Source organism: Rhinoraja longicauda, chromosome 23 (genome assembly GCF_053455715.1).
Source record: "Rhinoraja longicauda isolate Sanriku21f chromosome 23, sRhiLon1.1, whole genome shotgun sequence".
NCBI lineage: Eukaryota > Metazoa > Chordata > Chondrichthyes > Rajiformes > Arhynchobatidae > Rhinoraja > Rhinoraja longicauda.
Window position 1 is genome coordinate 28,273,611 of NC_135975.1, and position 14,566 is coordinate 28,288,176.

The window sequence follows — 14,566 nt, forward strand, 5'->3', positions numbered from 1 at the left end:
AAATTTTCTCCAAAAAGCTCAAGGAAGCTTACCACACCCAATATCTTGTTCTCATAGCCCAGTAGCCCGTGATGAAATCAAAGCATGCCCAGCTCAAGACCTACAGCTCTTTCAAACTTGCTCTTTGAAGTGAAGCTTCAACAAGTCCACAAGGGTTATGCTGCTTCAACCTGACCCACTCATTCACTGAACGTAAATCAGTGTTTGCTTCTGTAGCTTTCTTTAGTCAACAAAGCTACAGGCAGCACAGGTCACGCAAGAGTGTTCACCTTATCCAGGACCCGAGACACATCGGGCATATAGCTTTGATGGCCCCAAATCATAACCACACCAGGAAAAAAATTTCAGATATGTTTTGCAATGATTACAGATTCACCACACATATACACGCCCACCTTCCCCACCAAGTGGAACAGTAAAAAGTCAATCTAAACAACTGAATTCCAAATTCAAACTCTAAACATAACTGTTTGGCAATGGCTGAATTTATTGGGAAACATCACATGATTTGGGAACAGTGTCATTCAAGACCACAAGAAATTGCATAGATTTGTAGATGCAGCCCAGACCATCACACAAACCAACCTCCCTTCCATTGACTCGATTTATACTTCACGCTGCCTTGGCAAGGCCACCAGCATAATAATCAAGGATGGGTCGCAGCCTGGCCACTCCTTCTTCTCCCCTCTTCCATCGGGCAAGAGGTGTAGAAGTGTGAAAATGCACATCTCCGGATTCAGGGACAGTTTCTTCCGAGCTGTCATCAGGCAACTGAACCCTACCACAATTAGACAGCAGTCCTGAACTACTTTCTACCTTACTGGAGAGTCTTGGACTATCAATGATCGGACATTAGTGGCTTTATCTTGCACTAAACATTATTCACATTATTCCCTTTATCATGTATCAGTACCCTGTGAATGACTCGATTGTAATCATTTACTGCCTTTCCACTGACTGGTTAGCATGTGACAAAAGCTTTTCCCTGTACCTCGGTACACGTGACAATAAACTAAACTCAAACTTCCACACAGCAATGCCCAATGATGACATTACATGGATCATAGAACACCTATAAAATCCAACTTGCTCTTTCACTGCACCAAGTGCATCGTGTGTACATTGACAGACTGTTCACTGGGACAATGAAATCGTAAGACCTTGCTTTTCAACACTTTCACATTCTTCCCGACTTTGTTCCGGCTTAAAACCTGCAGCAGTTCTAACAGTTTTTCAATGCTGCTGAAAAGTCGCTGACCCGGGATATGTAATGCTTTTTGCTCTCTACAGATACTCCTCCGTGTTTACTGCAGTGTATTCTTCCAATACTGCTCAATGACCCACAGATGTGGGGCAATGCTTTTAGTCACTGCCAACCTTTAATTCTAGAGCCAAGTTCTCTTTTGCAGAATGATCCCCTCAATCTCAGCATATTACAGGTGCAGTATTTTGAGCATTGACTGTTTAGATTAATTACTCAAATCCAGACCAAAATTATTCAGTTTCACCGTCTTATTATTTTGCATTAAAAATCTAAGAATTCCGCAGCCATAAGAAACAAATACAGGGTATTAGGATCTACAAAGCAACTAACCTTTTCAACTATAACAGAATAAATGGGCTTATGGGAAGAAGGCAGGAGAATGGTGTTGAGGGGAAAAGATAGATCAGCCATGATGATTGAATGGCAGAGTAGATCTGATGGGCCGAATGGCCTCATTCTGCTCCTTGAACGTACAATCTTATAAATGCCCGCAGATCAATCAATTTGTTTCATTTTAATCTATCTTCTACACAAATAAACAACTTTTATTGCTATGGGAACATTAATGATAATTAAGAGATTACTGCAAATCAAAGCTTGAATAAATGCTTTAAAAATATAATCGGAGAATTTGTGTAAAGGTGGATTTTTGAGGTCATTCATATCCCAGGGAGCCCCTCTGCTTGTTAAAATTTACAAGGGAAATTTACAAAGACAAAAGAATTGTTTGGTTTCTCTACCTCTACAGCCTAGGTGAATCCATGCTGTTTTTTTAATATCTCACACACTTCATGAAGGGCTATATGAATGCTGCATTTTTAATTTATTCATTAATTCGAGTCAATGTTTTGCCAAAACACTCTTCTGCTACTTAAAGACCGTCACCTGCAAATGGTGGAACCATTCGTGAATGGGTTAGTGAGCTCACGCTATGTGCAGATGGTCTGACACAGACTAAATAGGTTGATGGCCCGGGAAGCTAAATAAATCTTCATCCAAACACCAAAGCAACACCGAAAGAGTGCTGCACTGATAAAAAAAACTTCAACTGGAGCCCAAGATCGACACAGAATGCTGGAGTTACTCAGCGCGACAGGCAGAATCTCTGGAGAGAAGGAATGGGTGACATTTCAGGTCGGGACCCTTCTTCAACTGGAGCTCAATCACCATCTGAGAAGGATCTTCAAGATTGCGAGATGCAACTAAAGTAATATCCCAAAATACCCTACCATTTATCCATTAATTAGCATGGTCTGCCTCAAGACATAGCTGAACTATTTCTGGGTTTTTTTCCCCTGACTTTTAAGGATCCATAAACTTTCAAGTCTTAAAATAGGGCTGAATTAGAGAAAAGCTTGGGAAGGCTGCACCATCAGAGTATACTCATGTTCCAGAAAACCGTAAGCCAAAGCCCTCTCATGAAGGAACGCCTGCTAGTATGTGCTTTTGTAAACAATCCGACACCCGGAACTTGTGAAGTAATGGCATTAGCTCGACCAACCTGAGATTCACCCCTTCCATACCTCCATGTTTCCACGACTACCCGATACACTCCATCAAGGAATGAATACTTACCTCCAAGCGGCTGGACTGAAACAGCACCATTATGAATTGTGTAGGACGGAACCACAGATGCTAGTTACACCGAAGATAGACACAAAAAGCTGGAGTAACTCAGCGGGTCAGACAGCATCTCTGAAGAAAAGGAGTAGCCGACATTTCGGGTCAAGACGCTTCTTCAGACTGAGAGAAGAGTCTCCACCCGAAACATCACCAATTCCCTTTCTCCAGGGTACCTGCCTGACTCGCTAAGTTACTTCGGTATTTTGTGTCTATGACAGATGTGAATTTCTTGGTCGCCAGGTTTAGAATTTCTTAAATATGCAGAGTTTTATTGGATGCCCAATATCAGGCTGACACTAACCGTGTCAATTTAAGACATGAAATTATGCAATTCACTAAATTCACTATGGAACTCACTTTGGGAGGGACATCACTTTCAAGGCAGTGCACTGGGAAGTTCACTTCAACGGGTCCAATGTCTAAAATCTAAATTAGCATGGTCTGCCTCAAATCCGCAGGACAGGCAGACTCTATTAATTTTTGGACCAGGAAATCTGAAAATAAAACTCATTTTTTACTTCACAAATAATATTCCTATCCAAAGGAAGGTCCAGCAATTTGGGCTGACTTGATCCATCTCTAATTGAAATCAGCATTCCATGTGGAGGACAAAGTCAGGGCCAGAAGATGACCGAACGTGCAGTAATTCCAATATTGGACCTCCAGAGTGCCTCCAGAGGAACAATTTCTCATAAGAGACAAACTTTAACTCGACAAAACAAATCATGCACTACACTGCAAACAAGAGGCTTCATGCCAACGGAAACATCAGTTTCACAATTCACTGACAATACTTGACGCATTCTTTTAATGGCAACTGAGGTCTATGTTAAATCCTTAGCCTGATCGGAAAAGTTCTACTGATTTAATTTGAGCTCAAATGGACAAGTGTAAGCTTCAGAGTTTTTTTTAAAAACTAACACACGGCAAGTTTGGACAGATGTTTCTCATTGGAAAGGATGAAATATATTCTGAGCATGGTTCAAATTTCTTCTAAGGTTTGATGTTTAAGTCTGGCTACCAAATACGCGTCCTACAACCACACCTAGTTTCAATGTCATGTGAACACCATTGCATCAGTCTCTGCAAACATAACTTTGGAAATTGTGATTTTTTTTCTCCCCAATGGACAACAAATTGAATCTTAAATCCAGAATCAAAGCCTATTGAATCGAAGTATTGGGCGAGTATGGATTTCTTCAAGCTGCTATCACTACTCAAGTTCTACCATACATCCTGCTTAGCTTGGCTGCAACTGGTTTGCCATCACATGTTGGATAATTGCTCAACTATGAATTTCCCTCCACCTCCTCGTCTGTGAATTGGCACGTCTGATGACCTGAGTTTCACATCTCCAACGTGATAAAATTTACTGCAACACACCATAAACTGCATTCGTGTGCAATCTTATATTACAACTCTTATTGCAATCGACTAGTGATGAACCTGCCACACATTTCACAATATTAAAAGTTAATGAGTAAACCAATGTGCCTCCTATCACAGGACGGCTGCCAAGGCACGGCCCGGGTACTGGAATTAGGTAAACAAGTTTCTTAAAAATATAAAAAGGAAACAGTATATACACCCTTCTGCAGTCGATTAAAAAGGGTTGTGATTGAAACAGTAGGAAAAAAACATTTGTTTTTCCAATGATTCTACTGCCATTTGATCCAAATCAAGTTTAAAAGCTTCTGAATAACCTATTCAGGACTAGTTTTCCTATTTCTCTGAAAGATTTTTGGCTCTTCTCCAATTTCCCTCCCTATAATCTTGAATGCTTTAATAAATAAATCTTTGCCACTTATCCTGAACAAAATCTACAACCAGAAACGCAACTATCCAGAATCCATAGATGGTCCGAAGAAATGTCACCTATTCCTTTTCTCCGGAGATGTTGCCTGACCCGCTGAGTTACTCCAGCCTATTCCTGTGCTGTACTTTTCTATGTTCGATGTAATATCTTGAAATCTCAATGCACTAGACTTAAAATTAGTAACATTTGTTAGTACTGGTTGATACTTTTGAAACCATCGAAATCTAAGTGGCGAAACTTAAAAAATGAAAACAAACTTGTTCTGAAGACAAAACTCCTCCAGCTTTCTGCCTACTGCCAGAAGTCAATATTTAGTTAAAAAGAATCATGACTGCTGCCACTCAAAATCTGCCTAATATTCAGCTATGCACAGCATACCAATTTACCCGAGTGGGGAGAGTGCAGTTCAATGCAAGGAACCACCCATTTCTATGGTGCAAAGTTCGCTCACCACTCCCTTGTCCAACCATCACCCCATCCCCCATCTCTGGTCCATACCTACAACATTGTTGAAATTTAATTCAGCCAAAAAAACTGTCGTTTCATAGAGTCATGCAGCATGGAAATGAGCTCCTTCGGCCCAATTCGCCTCCGGGAACCAAGATGCCCCATCTAAGCCAGTCCTATTTGTCCGTATTTGGTTCATATTCCTCTATATTTGAGAATTCATTGTTCATACCATTGGGTTGTAAGCTATCCAAGCGGAATATGTGATGTGTTGTTTCATAGTCATTTAGTGCAGAAACAGGCCCTTTGGACCAAAGCAGCCATCCCGGCCAAGATGTCCAATCTAAGTTAGTCCCATTTGCCTACATTTGGGCCATATCCCTCTAAACATTTCCTATCCATGTGCCTACCCAAGTATATTTTAAATGATGTTAAAGTACCTGCCTCAATTACCTCCTCTGACAACTCTTCCACATACCCACCACCCTCTGTGCGGAAACGTTGCCCCTCAGGTTCCTATTAAATCTTTCTCCTCTCACTTTAAACCTCAGTATTCTGGTTCTTCATCCCCTTACCCTGGGTAAAATACTTTGTGCATTTACCCTGTCTATTCCCCTCATGATTGTATACACCTCCCTAAGATCACCCCTCAGCCTCCTGCACTCCAGGAAAAAAAGTTCTTGCTTGCCCAACCTCTCCCTATAGCTTAGGTCCTGAAGTCCTGTCAACATCCTCGTAAATCTTCTCTGCACTCTTTTCAGCTTAATGACGCAAAGTTTACTCAAGGTAATCACGGGTAAATTACAGCTTCAGCATAAGTGTACGCAAAATAGCTTTGCTTGCTAGATTAACTGGAGTAGCATGGGAATAACGACAGATCAATCATACTTATCCATCTCATAGGAAAGGAACTGATAGATTAGCATTTCAGCGGCTTGGACAAATGAGTCAGAGACAAGAATTCAACTCTCTCTCCATGGCACGTCTGCAATTTAAATTCAATTAACTTAAAATAAAAAGATTGCACGAGGAACAGCAATTTTACAGAATGGTAAAACAGGCCTGAGGGATGAAACGGAGTACTCCTGCTTTTATTAATTGGTTCTAATGGTATCCTATCTTACTGTAAAAAAGCTGAACTATCCCTTCCGTTTCTCTCAATCCATCCATACTTTCGATGACGTACCATTCTTAGGTACCACAGTGGCGCAGCTGGTGGAGCTGCTGTCTCACAGTGCCAGGGACCTGGGTTCGATCCTGACCTTGGGTGCTATCTGCGTGGAGTTGCACGTGGGTTTCCTCTGGGTGCTCTGGTTTCCCTCCGCATTCCAAAGACGTGGGTTTGTAGGGTTACTGGCCTCTGTAAACTTCCCCCTAGTGTGTAGGGAGCGGATAAGGAAGTGGGATAACAGAAAACTAGTGTGAACGGGTGATCGATGGTTGGCGCGATGGTTGGTATGAACTCGGTGGGCTGAAGAGCCTGTTTCCATGCTGCATCTCTAAACACTGAATGCTGCCATTTCATTCTCAAGTCATGCATCAGGATCAATGAATCACCAGCAATGGTTTCCCTTCCCATTTCCATGCCATTACCACAAGGATTCCCAGAAAATCTGTTCCTGCCTCGGTTTCCCCTGTACATGCAGTCTTTCAGATATATTAGCTGAACCATGATGTCAGTTTCCACGCATTCACTGTTTCCATGTAGCAAAATGAATACAAGTCATTCGACATAATCAACTACAGCCAACGTACTGTATCATGATATGTCATGGCTAGCCGCCAACAAACATGCAGCACAATGTGGCAACATCCCCAGCGAAAGACTTAGATTGATCCAATTTAAATAAATTTGCAATAATCCCTTCACTGAATGATGTGCATCACTTGACATTTACTTTTACTTCTCAATCACAGGACGCAGGACCTCCTTCCAGCTCCCAAAAGATAATAAACACATTGAAATGCTAAAAAAACACACCATGTTAAACTCGTTTCCATGACCATGCTGTGTGACTCTGTCTATGCTACATAATATGATTCCGTTTCCACGCTGTATGACTATCTATGGAAGGGGTGAACAGGCCATGTTTCAGGTTGGGACCCTTCTTCAGATCTGTCCATTCCCTTCCCTGACCTGCTGAGTTCCTCCAGCACTTTGTGTTTTGCCCAAGATTTCAACATCTGCAGTTCCTTCTATTTCCATTAACATTTGCTCCTGGTAACATTAATAACTGAGTATATCAGACTCAACCTTTTAGTTGGAACCCGAGTTATAGTGTCAGTGGGACAAAACGCACCTTTACACCTGAACCCATCTGGCAGTTCCCAGATGTTGTGCAATGAGCCAATCCAATCCAGCTCAATCAGTCTGAAGAAGGGTCTCGACCCGAAACCTCACCCATTCCTTCTTCACTGAGATGCTGAGTTACTCCAGCATTTTGTGAATAAATACCTTCGATTTGTACCAGCATCTGCAGTTATTTTCTTATACCAGCTCACAGTGGTGCAGCTTGGAGAGATGCTGCCTCACAGCGCCAGAGTCCCGGGTTCGATCCTGACCTCTGCTGCTATCTGTGTATGGAGTTTGCACATTCTCCCTGTGACCCTGTGGGTTTCCTCCAATATCCCAAAGACATGCGGGTTTGTAGGTTAATTGGCCCTCTGTAAATTGCCCCTGTGGGGTAATGTGTGGGGAGTGGATGAGAAAGTGGAATAACGCAGAACTAGTGTGAATGAATGATCGATGGTCGGTGTGAACTCAGTGGGTCAAAGGATCTGTTTCCATGCTGTATCTCTGAATGAAATCTCCTGAGAATAAAACTACAGCTCGAAGCAAGACTTCACTGCCAATTTTATTACGATCATTGAAGCGAAACATGATTTGAATTTATGCATAGACTTACTTTTATAATTAAAAGGTTGATGTTTTATCCAAGAGGACTTTGAGCCAAGATTTGCAAGTCTTTATTTGCCATATTTTTTTAGATATATTTGGCCATGATGTAATCAATTAATATAATGTGTCTCCTTCACTGCATTCCATTCCACATATCCATTAATCCAAAAGAGGGAAATAGACTTTCCTCTGTCCACACTAAAAGTTGCTACCTTTACCTTTCCCCATGTTTTACATTTAAAATTCAAGTTTAATAATCTAGTGCAATCTACACTGTGACGTCAGGAAATTTATTGGTAAATAGGGGATATTTAGGGCCAAAGTCCACTCTTGGGGAATGTAACTGTAATCTTCCAAAAGGATTACATATGTACTTGGAAAGAGAACCTTGCCAGCTATGAGCAAGAAAAGGGAAGTGGCGATAACTACAATAATCCACCAGAGGTTTCATGACCCCAGCAGCCTCTTTCCATGCTCTATGATGCACCAAGTAACTTCAGCTCATTGGAGATGAATCAGATCATTATGTCCTTCAGTTTTACAATTACTTGCTCCGACACAAACTTCAGTTTATGCGCAAATAGACGAACTGCAACATCGGCTGAAAAAAATGTTGACAATGAGGTAGGACAATTGCCTGAGTCAACGAGGATGAGCAGTTTGTCTAAATTGCATTTAATATTCATGTTTTGCTGCTCATGGCATTTCCTCATATTACAATGCCAGGCGTGAACCTGACTGTGCATGGTGGTGTTGTTTCCTTCTTAATACGGTAAAATAGTGAAACTAACATTAATGTCAAAAAAAATTTTAAACAATATTTTCCCACTGGTCATACAGCAAGATAGCATGGAAACAGGTCCTTCAATAGGACTTTATTGTCACTTGTACAGAGAAATTATTTTCTTGCATGCAGTTCAGTGACAATCCTGCTATACATTCGGCACAATCATACTAAGCATCAGAGGGTAAGATAGTACAATACAATACAATACAATACAATATATCTTTATTGTCATTGTACCCAGGGGTACAACGAGATTGGGAATGCGCCTCCCATACGATGCAATAATTTAGGTAATTTAGACAGCAGCAACCCAACGAAACGAAACAGTTGTAACAGTTTTGGACAGGGTAAAGTGCAAGTTGATCTATGTGTTGTGGCCATCCGGCTCAGCAGGACCGGTTCATAGCAGCTATGGCCCTGGGGATGAAGCTGTTCCTGAGTCTGGAGGTGCGGGCATAGAAGGCCTTGTATCGTCTGCCCGATGGAAGGAGTTCGAACAGACTGTTGCAGGGGTGTGAAGAGTCTTTGTGGATGCTGGTGGCTTTTCTGAGGCATCGTGTGTTGTAGATGCCCTCCAAGTCTGGTAGCTGTGTTCCGATGACCCTCTGAGCTCTATGGACTACCCGCTGTAGAGCTTTCCTTTCTGCCTCCGTGCAGCTGAGGTACCACACAGGGATGCCATGCGTTAGGATGCTCTCTATGGTGCAGCGGTAGAAGGTCGTCAGCAGCTGTTGGGGTAGACCAGACTTTTTCAGTGTTCTTAAGTAGAACAGTCTTTGTTGTGCCTTCTTGACCAGCGCAGCAGTGTTATTGGACCATGTTAGGTCCTCCGAAATGTGAGTGCCCAGAAACTTGAAGCTGGACACTCTCTCCACACTGTCCCCGTTGATAGAGATCGGGGCATATTCCCCGTTATGTGACCTACGGAAGTTGATGATCAGCTCCTTGGTCTTGGTGGTATTTAGGGACAGGTTGTTATCCGAGCACCAGTCCACCAGGTTCTGCACCTCCGCTCTATAGTTTGTTTCATCCCCGTTGGTGATCAGCCCGATCACCGTTGTGTCATCTGCAAACTTGACAATGGTGTTGGTGTCGAATGCAGGAACACAGTCGTGTGTGAAGAGGGAGTAGAGCATGGGGCTCAGAACACAGCCCTGTGGTGTGCCGGTACTCAGGGTGATAGTGGAGGACAGGTGCGGTCCCATTCTCACTGCCTGCGGTCGTTCCAGCAGGAAGTCCAGGATCCAGTCACATAATGACGAGCTGAGGCCTAGCTGGTGGAGTTTGGTGATGAGCTTGGTGGGGATGACCGTGTTGAAGGCGGAGCTATAGTCTATGAATAGCATCCTCACGTACGTGCCCTGTCTCTCTAGGTGAGTCAGGACAGTGTGAAGAGCCAGAGAGATGGCTTCCTCTGTGGATCTATTTGCCCTGTATGCAAATTGATGTGGGTCCAGTGAGTCAGGGATGCTGGATTTGATGTGTGAGAGGACCAGCCTCTCAAAGCACTTCATGACTATCGGCGTTAGGGCAACCGGGCGGTAGTCGTTCAGGTTGGAGATCTTTGCTTTTTTCGGCACCGGAACTATGATAGCCGACTTCAGGCACTTGGGGACCGTAGCCAGAGATAATGACAGGTTAAAGATCCTGGTGAATACCTCAGCCAGCTGTTCAGCACAGTCCTTCAGTACCCTTCCTTGAACTCCATCCGGTCCTGCAGCCTTGCGTGGGTTGACCCTTTGCAGAGCGCGTTGTACCTCCTGTGTGCTCAGTTGCAAGACCTGTCCCACCGCCTCGGCTGGGGTTCTTTCACTCAAGGTGGTTTTGCCAGTTTCAAAGCGGGCAAAGAAGGTGTTAAGCTCGTTGGTCAGTGCCATATCGCTGTGGGGGCAGGCAGGGCTGCTCTTGTAGCCAGTGATGTCCCTGACACCCTGCCACATGCTTCTGGTGTCCATGGTGTTGAAGTGGTCTTCCACCCGTTGCCTATGGGTGTCTTTGGCCCTTTTAATACCTTTGTTCAGGTGTGATCTGGCAACACTGTATGCTGAAGTGTCACCAGATTTAAAGGCATTGTTGCGTGCCCTCAGCAGGTTCTGTACCTCCTTGTTCATCCAGGGTTTCCGGTTTGGGAACATCTTTATCTCTTTGTCCTCCGTGACATTCTCCACACAGCAGTTGATGTAGGAGAGCACAGTGGATGCGTATTCCTCCAAGTCTACCTCTGAACCGTAGGTGGCCTGTTGTGCAAACAGGTCCCAGTCGGTGCGATCAAAGCAGTCCTGGAGTTGTAGGGTGGCATCCTCGGGCCATATTTTGACCGCCTTTATTGTGGGTTTGGTCTTGCGGATGAGGGGTTTGTATGCGGGCAGTAGAAACAGTGAGAGGTGATCGGATTGTTCCAGGGGTGGGCAGGGGAGAGCTCTGTAGGCGTCCTTTACATTGGTGTACACCTTATCCAGTGTGTTTGAGCCCCTGGTAGGGCACTGCACATGCTGATGGAATTTGTGGAGCGAGGCTCGTAGGTCGACCTGATTGAAGTCCCCTGCAACAATGAAGGCACCGTTGGGGCGGGCATCCTGCTGCTTACTGATGGCCGAGTGCAGCTGTGCTAGTGCTAGTGCTAGTGCTAGACCACACTGTGTCAGTGCACAAGAGTCACCACATTTTATACGACATTTTATACTCTTCATGACCCATTTTATCCATTCCGACCAAATTTTACTGCCTAAATAGAAATTTTAAATCGTGCATTTTAATGGAAGGAGAGTGTTGCACTAAAAATATCAGTGCCTGTACTAATAAAATTCTTCATCTAGTACAAGACTCAACATTAACAAAATAAGAAAACTTGAACCTGTGAACGAGGGGATATTTACACTTAACTTTTAAATATATTTCATTTACTTTTAAACAAAGCTTATTTTGCACCTTCTACAACAAAAACCCACTGAGTTTATACAACATTAGAATATGCTTTGTAAACGCTGATACTTGAGCTTTGGTACTGCAAAATTCTGCGACAGGTAAAACCAGAGCATTTAAAAATTGACACCTCTGCCAAATTTTTACCAACACGTTGAGTATAGAAAGTTATGGTTTAGAAATACCGAGATAAATGAAAAGAGAGTAGAGACATGAAGAAAATGATCAAATAAAACAGTAAAAAGCAAAATGAAGGCAAAAATTGTCACTTTTCATGGACCCATTAGCAAAGGATAAATAAGAGGCAGCGTTCTCTTTATTGTATGCCTGCAGGGGAGAATTAAAGGTAAACTTGTTTCTATTCCTCCTTTCAAGGATCAGATAATTACAGTCTGAAGAATGGTCTCGACCTGAAACGTCACCCATTCCTTCCCTCCAGAGATGCTGCTTGTCCCCGCTGAGTTACTCCAGCATTTTGTGCCTATCTTTGGTTTAAACCAGCACCTGCAGTTCCTTCCAACACAGATAATTATACAATTTCCACTCAGATTTCCTCTTCGCATCCACATTATTTTTCCAAGCAAGGTTAAGACTTCACAAACATTATCGTAATTTAGAGGTTAAGAAAAAACTGAATACACTCAGAATGTTAGTCAAATTGCTCACTTGGCAAACCTGTCTGAATTTTAGATTAAGGGAAAAATGTTAACTAATGACAGATTATTCATTACTGTTTATATTTAATATCAGGCATACTGGGTGGCAGGTTGGGAAGTCAGCAAGTGTAGCTAACCTTACTTGAAATTGGATAACTTGACAACTTCACATTATGTGCAGATGACCACACAAGAAACTGCAGATGCAGGAATCTTGAGCAAATTAAACAAAGTGCTGGAGGAACTCAGGCAAACTCTGTGGACTGAATAGACTGACGACGCTTTGGGTTGGGACACTTTAGTTTAGAAATATAGCATGGAAACAGGCCCTTCGGCCCAACGAGTTTGAGCAGACCAGTGATCCCCGTACACTAGCACTATCCTACCACACTAGGAACAATTTACCATCATCACCAAAGCTAATTAACCTACAAACCTGTAAGCCTTTGGAGTGTGGGAGGAAACTGGAGCACACAGGGAAAACCCATGCGGTCATGGGGAGAATGTACAAACTCCATACAGACAGCACTCAAAGTCAGGTTCGATCCCGGGGTCTCTGGCGCTATAAGGCAGCAACTCTACCGATGTGTCACCATGCCGCCCCCAATCTCTTGGGGGTGTTCTCCAATCCCTTCTTCATACTGAAAATGCAATCATCTTTAGTTTTCTTAATTAATCCTTTAGCTTCCCATTTCCGCATGATAAAATGGAGTTTATGAAAGCTAATGCAAATTTCAGAAAAATAAGTGTAAGATTTCAAACACATTTTAAATGGTCTTTCATAAGTACTCTGTACGGGGATCACAGCCAATTCAATGCCTCCCCAGCTGATTTTCTTTTTGGCGGGGTGGTGGGGGGGATCATTACAATTTACAACAATACGCTCCGTAAAATCCAATGTCTTCTTCCAATGTTCCTTCAATGAGTGCAAATTTGAATCAGGCAAGTAACAAAGTTATGCTGTACTGAAACACCTTCCTATCACAAACAGCAAACCATATACCTGAAGCATTATCATTGCACTTCAATTGAAAAGGCATAAGTCATGCACATTTAACTTCCAACCATGAAGCAATTGAGTTAACCTAAACCTATTTGATCCACTCTCAAGCAATTGATTTGTCCCTCAATTGGACTGTTTAGATTGTGAACAATCTTTTGCAACTACCTACGTGACTCATCCATCCAATACGCTAACCTGGCACCACAGTATTGACAAAACGTCATGCATGCAAACAACGACAGAAAAGAAGCATTAATATTGCAACTTGTCAGAAGCAAAGCATTCAGCCTTTTATTTCAGAGTTGGTATGTAAACTTGCCCATGGTTCTCATCAGTTAGGATTCTTGAACTAAGGAATTTCATTTCTTAGAAAATACACAAAGTGCTGAGTAACTCAGCGGGTCAGACAGCATCTCTGGAGAAAAAAGGGGTGACGTTTCGGGTCGAGACCCTTCTTCGGACTCTTCACAAAGCACATTTTGTCTACCTTCGATATAAACCAGCATCTGCAGTTCATTCCGACACATTCTGTCTCCTCCACAATGAAATCTCTTCAAGGTATGTCGACTTTGAAGACGTTCTCCCCCTCTCTCCGACAGAGTTCTGTGAGACCCTCTCTCATTGTTCCCCCTCTGTGATTCCTATTGCTCTCCGGCTCCACGGCCATGTTTTAACCCGGAGTCCAAAGAAGGGATCCGACCCTAAACGTCACCCACCTTTTTACTCATTTTTAAGGAATTGGACAGGCTAGATGCAGGAAAAATGTTCCCGATGTTGGGGGAGTCCAGAACCAGGGATCACAGTTTAAGAATAAGGGATAAGCCATTTAGGACTGACATGAGGAATAACCTTTTCACCCAGAGAGTTGTGCATCTGTGGAGATCTGTGCCACAGAAGGCGGTGGAGGCCAATTCACTGGATGTTTTCAAGAGAAAGTTAGATATAGCTCTTAGGGCTAACGGAATCAAGGGATATGGGGAGAAAGCAGGAATGGGCTACTGATTTAGGATGATCAGCGATGATCATATTGAATGGCGGTGCTGGCTCGAAGGGCCGAATGGCCTACTCCTGCACCTATTTTCTATGTTTCTATGTTTCTCCAGAGATGCTGGCTGACCCACTGAGTTACTCCAGCACTTTATGTCTATC

The 14,566-nt window shown here is 43.0% G+C and overlaps 1 protein-coding gene across 8 annotated transcripts in view; it reads right to left on the reverse strand.

The window, feature by feature from the left end:
- Positions 1-14,566, reverse strand: part of eps8a (EGFR pathway substrate 8a, signaling adaptor) — a 140,976-nt gene that overhangs the window by 70,292 nt on the left and 56,118 nt on the right. The window lies entirely within an intron of this gene.